The sequence below is a fragment of the Leptodactylus fuscus genome, chromosome 1, assembly GCF_031893055.1.
Source record: "Leptodactylus fuscus isolate aLepFus1 chromosome 1, aLepFus1.hap2, whole genome shotgun sequence".
Taxonomy (NCBI): domain Eukaryota; kingdom Metazoa; phylum Chordata; class Amphibia; order Anura; family Leptodactylidae; genus Leptodactylus; species Leptodactylus fuscus.
The window spans coordinates 222,037,595-222,048,874 of record NC_134265.1 but is presented as its reverse complement, the minus strand read 5'-3'; positions in this window follow the sequence as shown (position 1 = coordinate 222,048,874).

Genomic DNA, 11,280 nt, shown 5'->3' with positions numbered 1-11,280 from the left:
ATAGCAATGGCATGGCGCCGGTGTTTTTCAGCGCTGGGAGGAATTTTAGGCCTTATATTAGGCCAAAGACGCAGGAGAGAGGTTGGGGTAAGTGCCCCTATTAGGGGCTTGCCAGGGGGGGGGGAGATTATTTGCCTGCAGACCCCTGGTGGGGTAGGTACTGGAGCATGTGGCTCCTCCCATTTCCGGCCGGCCAGGGATAAAAGGTCAGGCCGGCCTGATGTTGTTACCTTCCTGCATCCTTGCTGAAGGCTGTGCATTAGTGTTTGGAATCTTGGGTTTACCAGATTGCATTCTAACCAACTGTATTGGTTTATCTGTCACCTCGCTGTCCGGTCTACTGGACCTGGTAAGATCTACCCTTTTATTTTCTATTGGTATGATGTCATGGTGACAGTATTGCATGGTTGTTATCTCTCTCTGTTAGGATATGTCATCCTCTACTACCCCTCCGGGGGACCGTAGGAGGAAAACCTCCTCCAAGAGGAAGCACCTTTCTTGTTTTGACTGCAACACGCCGCTCCCTGATGGTAGGTTGTTGGCTTGATGGGGACCCCTTTGGGATTTTTTTCTTTTGTGGTTCTATAACTTGCCTATTACTCTAGGCTACAAATGGGCCCGTTGTCGCGGGTGCAGAGGCCCTCCACCGGAGGTTCCTTCTCCCAGAGAGATGATTGCCTGGGTCAAGGACTATATGGTGAGTTTGGGCATCGCTCGGGTAAATAATTTTTCCCCTGCTTGTACTCTCCTTTTCTTTTGCAGGATGATTCCCTCAAAGGGAACCATTCCACCTTGCCTCAGCTCACCAAAAGACCATGCCCTGAGCACCGTTCCTCGTCTCTCTCCCCCCCTGGAACATCTGCGGGTGGCAGAGGATGATTCCTCTGAGGACGACTCAGTTGTTTCCAGCAGACCTGTATTCCATTATGAACAAACGGCCAGGCTGCTGAAGTCCATCCGGTCTACAGTGGGCCGAGATGTTGACGGGGAAGCCTCCACGTCTGCCTCTGGGGGTCATATTGCCTTCCATGCGGACGCCACGCTGACCGACCTTATGGCACAGCAGTGGAAACAGCCAGAAAAGGGACACTCGTTTTCCAGGATCTTCAAGAGTTTATTCCCGATTGACATCGCCCAGTGGGATTCCTGGGGGCCTCCCCCGAAGGTGGATTTGGCCGTAGCAAAGCTGTCCCGCAGAACCCTGGTGCCCCTGGAAGATGATTCCAATCTTCAGGACCCTCTGGATCGTAGGGCTGACTCCGTTCTAAAGAAAGTTTACTCCGCCTCCTCTGCCCAAGCTTCAGTGGCCATAGCCTCCACCACTGTCGGCGGCTTTTTGCCCAACCATCTAGCCGCTTTGGAGCGGGATATCGACTCCGGAGTTGATAGAGATGATATTCTGGCCTCCATGAAAAATCTTCATAGGGCTGCAGATTATTTGGCAGAATACTCCCGCCATCAACTAAAAATCTCCGCCAAGTCTATGGCGCTGTCTACTGCGGCCCGTAGACCTCTTTGGCTAAAACCCTGGCGGGCAGACTTTGCGTCCAAAGCTGCTCTCTGTGCTCTCCCCTTTGAGCCAGGAAGAGTGTTTGGCCAGGGCTTGGATGCCATTATGGAGGGATTAGCGGAGGGTAGGGGAAAGTCCCTACCCCAGGCATCCAGGGGCAGATGTGCTCCCCCTAGAGGCAGGGGTTCTTCCTCTTACTACAGACGCCCAACTCAGCAACGGCGTTCAAGACACCGCCCTAGGGGAGCTGGACGAGGTGCTTCCAGGGAGGATACCAAGAGGAAGCCAGAGTTTTGACATGGGGCAGCTCCCTGTGGCCCACCTTCCTGTGGGAGGACGTCTTTCCTTTTTTGCAAGAGCATGGTTCATCCATATCCAAGACCCATGGGTTTTGAAGATTATACAGCACGGGTATCACATAGACTTCCACCATCCACCTCCAGATCGGTTCATTTCCACTCGAACTCTTCCTCCTTCCCAGCAGGCCAGTCTGGAAGCCTTGGTCGCTGAATACGTTATCAAGGGCACCCTGGAGAAGGTACCTGCCTCAGACCATGGTCTGGGAGTTTACTCCCCCGTCTTTCTGGTCCCCAGGGTCACCGGGGGCTGGAGGATGATAATAGACCTGAGGTACCTCAATCGGTTTATCAGGAAGAGGTCATTTCGCATGGATACCGTGGATTCCATGACTGCTTTTCTTCAACCAGGAGAGGTGATGGTTACCCTCGACTTGAAGGACGCTTATCTTCATGTCCCCATTGCTCGGTCCCACAGGAAGTTTCCCAGGATTGCCATCTCTATGGCCAGCCACAGGGAGCACTATCAATTCACAGCTCTGCCATTCGGCATCTCATCCGCCCCGCTGGTGTTCACCAAGGTGATCGCTCTGGTCGCCGCGGCCCTCAGACTTCAGGGTCTTTTCATCATTCCTTATCTAGATGACTGGCTACTAAAAGCTCAGTCTACCGCTGTGCTCCTCCAGCAGCTCAATACAGCCATCGCCTTCCTACAAGAGTTAGGATGGATTGTCAATTGGGAGAAGTCCGAAATAGTTCCATCCACCCGAAGAAAGTTCCTCGGATTTATAGTGGATTCAGAAGCGATGCAGATCTTCCTCTCCAGCCCAAGGAAGGCAAGGATCCAAGCCAGTGCACGGTTCCTGTTGCGCACCCGGCGTGTAACCATCCGGACTGCCATGAGAGTCCTCGGCCTAATGTCATCCTCGGCCAGGGCGGTCCCTTGGGCTTTATGGCATTTGCGACCACGCCAGATGGAAGTGTTGAGAACCTGGAACAGGTCTCCATGGGGACTGCACAGGAAGATCTGCCTCTCTCCCGCTACCCGTCTTTCCCTCAGATGGTGGATACACCTGAGAGACGGAAGGTCCACGGTCCTGACAGTGTGGACCCTGTTGACAACAGATGCATCCCATTTGGGATGGGGAGCCTATTGTCAAGACAAAACTGTACAAGGATGATGGAGATGTCCGGAGCTGGGGTCATCCAATCTCAAGGAGCTCAGAGCAGTGTACCTGGCCCTAGTATACTTTGCCCCAGAATTGAAAGGCAAGTCTGTCAAGATCCGGTCAGACAATATGACTGTGGTAGTCTATATAAACAAACAAGGGGGCACCAGGTCACCAACCTTGCTAAGAGAGACGAATCTCATTTTTTCCTGGGCAGAAAAGAATCTAGCCCAATTATCTGCAGTTCACATAAAGGGCTCCCTGAACATAGTAGCGGATCAGTTGAGTCGGGGTATTACCGTATCAGGAGAATGGTCTCTCAATCCAGACGTATTCCAACAGATCATCCAGAGATGGGGTCTCCCGGAGGTCGATCTTATGGCTACCCGACTCAACGCCAAGGTAGGGACCTTCTGCTCCCTGTACCAGGAAGACAATCCCTTGGCAGTGGATGCCCTGTCCATCCCATGGAGGTTCAGGCTGTTTTACATTTTCCCTCCAATACCAATCATACCGAAGGTATTGATAAAAATAAGACAGGACCAAACCTCGGGAATAGCCATAATCCCGTTCTGGCCAAAAAGGGCTTGGTTTGCTCAGCTCATACTAATGAGTCAGGGCATATATTGGAGGCTTCCCCCTCTCCCAGACCTGGTAACCCAAAGAGAGCTGAGATGCCAGGATCTGAGGAGCCTCAAGCTGACAGCCTGGAGGTTGACCAGTCCCTATTGAAGAATAGAGGACTGTCATAAGCCGTCTTGAAGACCCTATCCAGCTCCAGAGCAGATTCGACTAATAGGAATTACCGTCGAATAGGCAATATCTTCAATACCTGGTGTCTGCAGCATCAAGTGGACTCCACCAATCCCCCTACTGAGGCGATCCTGGACTTCCTTCAAGATGGACTAGACAGAGGTCTGGCTGCGGCCACATTGAAGGTACACGTAGCGGCCCTGTCCGCCTATCTGGGGAGGCATCTGTCTCAGAATTCCTTAGTGAGCACCTTTATCAAAGGGGCAACTAGGCTGAGACCGGTGGTAAACACCCCTGTCCACCAATGGGACCTTACTCCGGTCCTGAATACTCTATGTGATCAGCAGTCACAACTGCCAAGCGGGTCAGTGAACTACAGGCCCTGTCCGCTGAGGAGCCATACACTGCTTTCTTTTTTGACCATGTACAGCTTAGGTTCCTCCCGGGGTTTCGTCCCAAAGTACCATCTGCTGTAAATATGAACCAGCGGATTTCCCTTCCAGTGTTTTTTCCCTCCCCTTCTTCACCCGATGAAGAAAGATGCCATAAACTGGATGTGGTCAGATGCCTGCAGATCTACTTGCAGTGCACTCGTCCTTTTAGGCGAGCCGAAAATCTGTTGGTTAACTATACGGGGAAAACAAAGGCGACAAAGCCGCCAAAGCTACAATATCTCGGTGGGTTACTGAGACCATTAAAGTCGCCTACACCACTCAGGGGCTGTCGGCTCCAGCTTTCCTACATGCCCATTCAACCAGGGCAGTGTTCACCTCACGAGCAGAAAGGAGTGCATTATCTTTGGACCAGATATGCGCAGCTGCCTCCTGGGCAACTGAATCCACCTTCATCTGGCATTACCGTCTGAGGGACCAGGTGGCAGACTCCACTGCCTTTGCCCAGACCGTTTTAAAGGGGCTCTGTCACTAGGAAAAGTCATTTTTAACTAATCACACCTTTGCATAGCCTTTAGAAAATCTATTTCACACCTACCTTTTGTATGTAGATTGCCTCAGTGGTTTTCGAATAAGTCCGTTTATATTCATATGCTAATTAGACTAGTGCACGATAGATGGTGCACACCTCTCTCTGCTGTTTTCTATGGGAGGCTGCTGCTGCTGATGACTCAGCTTCCTGTTTGCTTCACACACATAGAAGATAATGGGAGAGGAGGCTGCTGGGAACTTCCTGAGCTGGCTGGAGGCTCATTAGCATATTGTTGAGGTCAAATCATAATACCCCAGAGATATGCTGTCTGTAAAGGAAAATTAATTAACAGGCCAAGATCAGCCTCCGCCATCTTGGCCTGGAGAATCAACAGAGACACATGGTGGTCGTGTATCAAAATGGATTCTGGTTTAATGGTGGCTAGAACAAAGTATATATCACATGGCATAGACAGAACAGGATTGGCTAGTATAATTAGCATACATCTATTGGTGGAGAAGTTTGTAACAATAGCCCTGATGCATATCTATTGGATAAGAAACTGGAGAGAGGTCACACCCCCCTGAAGGCTAGTTTTACTCTAAAATGGAGTCAGTGACCTCATGGTAGCCGCATGTATCAATCAAAATGGCAGCCATCAGCACATGTCTCAAATACACATCCTAGATGTCTATCTCATGGTATTCTAAAGACAATAGACATCCTTGTTGGAGACAATTAGCTTAATTACCCTTCTCTTGTCCCTTTATCTTTGGAAGGGTCTTTGGTCTTTGATCCTTTCCTAACAATGCCCGTAGTCCCTGCTGAACTGTCTCCATTTTAATTAGTTTCTTTGTAAGATAGCATCACCCAATACACAGAGCATAGTATTTACATAACCAGTCTGGCAAGATCCAAACTGCATCTCTCTGGGAGAGAGAGATGGACAGATAGAACCATCTCAGCCCCCACCTCTATACACAATTTTTCATAAGATATTATTGTTCCCCCACAATTTGAATAAAAACGGACTTATTCAGACACCACTGAAGCAATCTACATACAAAAGGTAAGTGTGGAATAGCCTTTCTAAAGCCTATGCAAGCATGTGATTAGATAAAAATGACTTTTCCCAGTGATAGACCCCCTTTAAGCTCGGTCATGGAATAAACCCATCCATCTTGGGGGACCTACTTGCTATATCCCCACATTGTGCCGCTGGTACGGACGACAGGGAACAAGTGATTATGAAGATAATCTTGTTTCCCTTAGTCCTAACAGCGGCACAAGATTTCCCACCCTGGGAATCATATCTCATGTATAAAACTGTATGTAATATTATGGAGGTACTTTAGTATAAAACACGCAGAGGGGAGGTTCTTGTGCCCTCTTATAGGGCCAGCCACGCATTTATTGGCTAATTAAATATCCGCCTGTCCTACCAGCACACAGGGGCAGAAATACCCCACATTGTGCCGCTGTTAGGACTAAGGGAAACAAGATTATCTTCATAATCACTTGTTCTACTTGATGTTTGCTCAGAACTATGTAGAACAGTCAAACTAATTTAGCTACTATATGGTGGCAATACTTGGTTCTGATATAGTAGGTGATGTAACAGTCGGTCCGTGGAAGTGCGGACTCTCGCTGAGAAGTGTGAGTTTCCTCTGAAGGCTAATGACTAAGTGCCGACCCTGTATGAGAATCACGGCTAAGGCTGAGGCCCCACTGTGCAAAAATGCAGCTTCTTTTGTTGCAGATTTTGTTGCGTTTTTATGAGCCAAACTCAGCAGTGGGTTGAGCAGAAGGGGGAAGTATAAGAACTTCCTATATATTTTTCATTCCCTCTGTAGCCATTTTTGGCTTTGGCTCAAAAAACCGCAACAAAATTCTCAACAAAAGAAGCTGCGTTTCCGCACCGTGGGGCCTCAGCCTTTAGTGTGGCTTCTGATGGCTAAGTAGAGCTTCTCTGAAAGCTGAGTCTCCTTCCGCCTGCCCTTAGGTTCCCAGCTCGGGACCACAAGGCTGGGAGGGCAGCAGGGACCAGGGGTACGTACAGGCCAACCTCATACCCATGCACTGGTTGGAGCACCGTTCTCCCAAAAGGTGTTCAAAAGTACTCTATTTTATAAGGACAAGGTGGCATGGGTGGCCAACTTCATGGAACCCTGGCCTGGCTACGGTGTTTCCTCCTGGAACGCTCCTCCTCCTCTTTGACTTTGCCCAGGCGCTTCCAATACTGGTCTGCCTGGGTTTGGTGCTCATTGGATCAGCCTGCTGCTTGTGCCTGCCTGTTGGAAGTCTCTGCTGTTGCCAGGACTCTGCCTACTACAATCGGTAAAGCCATACCTCCCAACTTTCAAAGAACAGAAAGAGGGACAAAATGCGTGCCGCACCGCAAATTTAGCTCCACCCACTTCTATGTTGACTCCGCCCATTCTCATCCATTTTTCTTTGTGCCCCCACACAGTGTAATACAGTCACCCTAACATTATATGCCCCCACATTATAATGTTCCTCTCCAATTTCCGCACAGTAAGAAGTCCCTCTCCTCGTGCCCCAGTATAAACTGGGGGCACATGGGGGGGGACATTACACTGGGGCAGCTGGAGGGGGACATTAAACAGTGGGGATAGTTGGAGGACGACAAATTAATGGGAGCTGAAGTGGGACATTAAACTGGGGGCAACTAGAAGGGGCGATTAAACTGGGGTAGGTGGAAGGGGACATTAAACTTTAGGGGTAGCTGAAGGGTGACAAACTGGGAACATCTAGAGGTGGACATGTTGTCCCCAGTTTAATATTCATTTTCCAATTGCCCCCCACCTTAATGTCTCCGTTCAGAGACCCCCATTTTTAATGCCTCCCTCCAGCTATCCCCAATTTAATGTCCCGCTTAATCTCCTCCTATTTAATGTCCCCACTCCCTCCATTTGCCACCAGTTTAATACCCCCCTTCATCTGCTGCCAGTTTACTGTTCCCTCTCCATCACTGCCACCAGTTTCATGCCCCCCAACATCTGTCCCCAGTTTCATGTCCCCTCCCTTCACCTGACCCCAGTTTCATACTCCCCCTTCATCAGCCTCCAGTTTAATGTGCCCCTTTCATTTGCCCCTAGTTTCATGTTCCCCCTTAATTTGTCCCTACAGTTTAACATAAAAAAAAACTGATACTCACCTCTCTCGCTCCCTTGCCACTGTGTTGGCAGTCTCTTCTCCTGGAGCTTTCTAGGAGCTGTAGGCGCCATGTGAGTGACGTCATCACCCAGGGCCGGAGTTCACAGGGAGCACAGCAGATAAGCAGGAGCTGTTCACAGATAGCTCTGCTTCATTCGCTGTTTAAGGGGGCATTCACACGGAGTAACGCTGGGCGTGTATAACAGCCGTACATGCCGGTGTTACGGCAGACTGCTGAACACTTCCCATTCACTTCAATGGGAGCGCTCGTAACAGCGGCGTTTACAAGCGCTCCCATTGAAGTGAATGGGAAGTTTTCGGCAGTCTGCCGTAATGTCGGCGTGTACGGCTGTGATACACGCCCGGCGTTACTCCGTGTGAATGCCCCCGAAGTCTTAAGTCCTCCAGATGCAGATGAGTGGAATCCCTGACATACCTCCCACCGACCAGGACTGCAGAACATGGCCCACAATCTAGGACTGTCCCGCAGAATCCAGGATGGTTGGGAGGTATGGCAAAGCCCCAGGGAAAATGGTCATGTTCAAGGACTCTGCTTCACAACCTACCTTGGGTCTAGTACTTCCTGGGTCGACTTGCTAGCTCGAAAAAGCCCCCTGAGGAACAGCTCATGTCTAAGGACTCTGCCTCACAGCCTACCCAGGCCTAGTACCCCCTGGGCAGGCCTACTGGATTGGCAAAGCCCCTGGGGAACAACTTATGTTCCAGGATTCTGCCTCCCAGGTCTACTCGGGCCTGGTGCTCCATGGGTAGATCTACTGTCTCAGCTCAATACTGCAGCCTGCACCTGCCTCCTGGGGGTCTCTGCTCTGCCAGGACTTTCCCCTCAAAATTTCAGTGGAACTGTTCCTTGATGAGTGACTTTGATACACAAGCATCTAAACTGGCAGATAGGTTCAGTGAATGGGGGATTCCCCAAACAGTAATTAAGAACTCCTTTGATTCAGCTATAACAGCAGACAGAAATGGTCTCCTGGTTCCTAAACCCAAGACTTTGGAGGGCTGAGTTACTAAGTTAATAGGCACTTTTCATGACAGGCACAATGAAGTGATGAGTATTTAGAAAAAATACTGCCGCATTCTTCAAATGGATGGGGATCAGGGCTGTTTTAACACATTTAACACTATTGTATTAATCCTTTTCTCATGCTAATAGTGCACTAGGTAACTTGTTTGTATAGCTGAGTAGGGAGAAGTTTACTGACTCACACCTATCAGGGAATCATTGACCTAACAATAGGGCAAGCTAGACACTTATCTCTTATCTCGTCCATTCTACCACCTCAATCTGTCACCTGACCGGTTTCAATGTCCCTTTACTATCCGACACATCATCAGAGGTGTAATTTCTATTGTTTCTTTCTGACACTGGAGTATGCTTTGTATATTCAGTATAGCCCCCCCCCCCCCCCCCCTAGAGGAGGTCACCTCCCCTAGAGGAGGGGAATACCCTCTCAATGCCTTGAAAGGTTAGATGGGACACATCCCCCCATGGTTTTCAATAATATGTCTCAACTGTGGTGTCATCACCCCTGCTCACCCCTGTAACATGCTCTCTAACCCTCCTGCGGAGCTCTCTGGTGGTTTTTCCCACATACTGTACTCCGCAGGAGCAGGTGATCAAATACACAACACCCGCTGTCTTACAATTTATGAAAGACCTATTCTGAAATTGACGTCCATTAGCCGTACTTTCATAGCTCTTACTGCGATTCATAAACGGGCACGCACTGCAGGAGCCACATCGATAAGTTCCTACAAGGTCCCCTGCCTTTTCATCCAACCAAGTTGTTGTATCAGTAGGTGCCAGTTGGCTTATAAGAGATAAGTGTCTAGCTTGCCCTATTGTTAGGTCAATGATTCCCTGATAGGTGTGAGTCAGTAAACTTCTCCCTACTCAGCTATACAAACAAGTTACCTAGTGCACTATTAGCATGAGAAAAGGGTTAATACAATAGTGGTTGAGAAGGAGGAATTAGCTATCAGAAAGCAAGGATTAGCCTAGCAGTACACAGATACCAGTGAACAGCAAAGTGTTAATGATATGGACACAAGTGCAGGAGTGTTGTGAGATTCCATAAAAGTAAATCAGATTGCTCACTGTGGTTCTCTAGTACCTGCTAGGTGTGAATGCTGTCCAATTGACATAGCAATTTCAGAGACACACTACTCTGTCCATTCTCCTTTCCTTTCCCCCTATGCCCAACAGCAGCACAACTGGGGTATTCCTGCCCCTAATGAGCTGTTAGGTAATTAAAAATTCCACCTGTCCTAACAGCTTTTGACCCCTATAAGAGGCCGGAAGACATGCTCCTCCCTTGTGTTTTTTTCTGTCCTGTGGGACAGGACAGGTGGTAGGGGGAGCAGGGGTTCTGACCTCTCATAGGGGTCTGCTACTCTCTCTCCCCCCTCCTTCTTACCTGACAAGCGGAAGACTTTGCTATATTTTTCCTTTCTTTTTGCTCTTCTGAGCCTCTGCTGCTTCCTCCCCCGCCGGGGGAGCCCGCCGGCTCATGCGTGCGCCTGGAGTGCTGCCGCGCCGGAGCCGGGCTTCCCTGCGCGGCTAGGACCCTTTCTCCTGGGAACCGTTTTTTTTTTTTTGGTTCCCCGGGTCCGCCGCCCTACTCGTCCGCCACGCATGCGCGGTATGCGGTTCGCGCTGCGGGCGAACGAAACTCCCTGGAGACGAGCGGATGCCGGGGTTCCTGAGGGGGGGGGCCCCTCCAGTTTCTGGGGATCCTGTCAGTATTGAGTTTTTGCCTTTGTGAGTTTTTGCCTTTGCCCCCCAAAAAAGATTGCCCCAAAGAAGGAAGGGGCGTGTCTTTTTAGTCCCGCCCCCTGGCCTATATATCCCCTCCAAAACCATGTTTCAGTGCCTGTTGCTCCAGTTACTGGCACCTCAACTAGAGAAGCTCCTTGGTCAATTTGTCCTAGAAAGCAGCTCTGTTGATTCAGGTTTGGGGGAGGCGGCCAGGGGGAAGGGGTGGTAGCGGTTCCCACTATGGGAGGGCAAAGGTTGTTAGTATTCTTTTTCTTTGTTCCTTCTCAGAATGTCTTCTTCTTCCTCCTCTACTGTTCCTCCTCCTCGGAGGAAGGCCGTGGCAAAGTGGAAACATCTTTCATGCGCTACCTGCAGAGTCCCACTGCCTGACGACTCCCAGTTTCATTTTTGTCCAGGATGTAGAGCCCCCCCCTTCTGAGGCAACCCCCATGCGGGAGATGGTATCCTGGGTGAAGGGCTTCGTCCAGGACTCCATGAAAAGGATGGAGTCCTCAGCCAAGAGACCACGGCTGGACTGCAAGTTGTCCCTTCCGCCCCTGGAGAACCTGCGCCTTAGGGACGTGGAGTCATCATCCGATTCTGAGGAGGAAAAGGAGATCTTCCCCTTAGGGTGCATTCACACTACGGAACGCCAGCGTGTATCACAGCCGT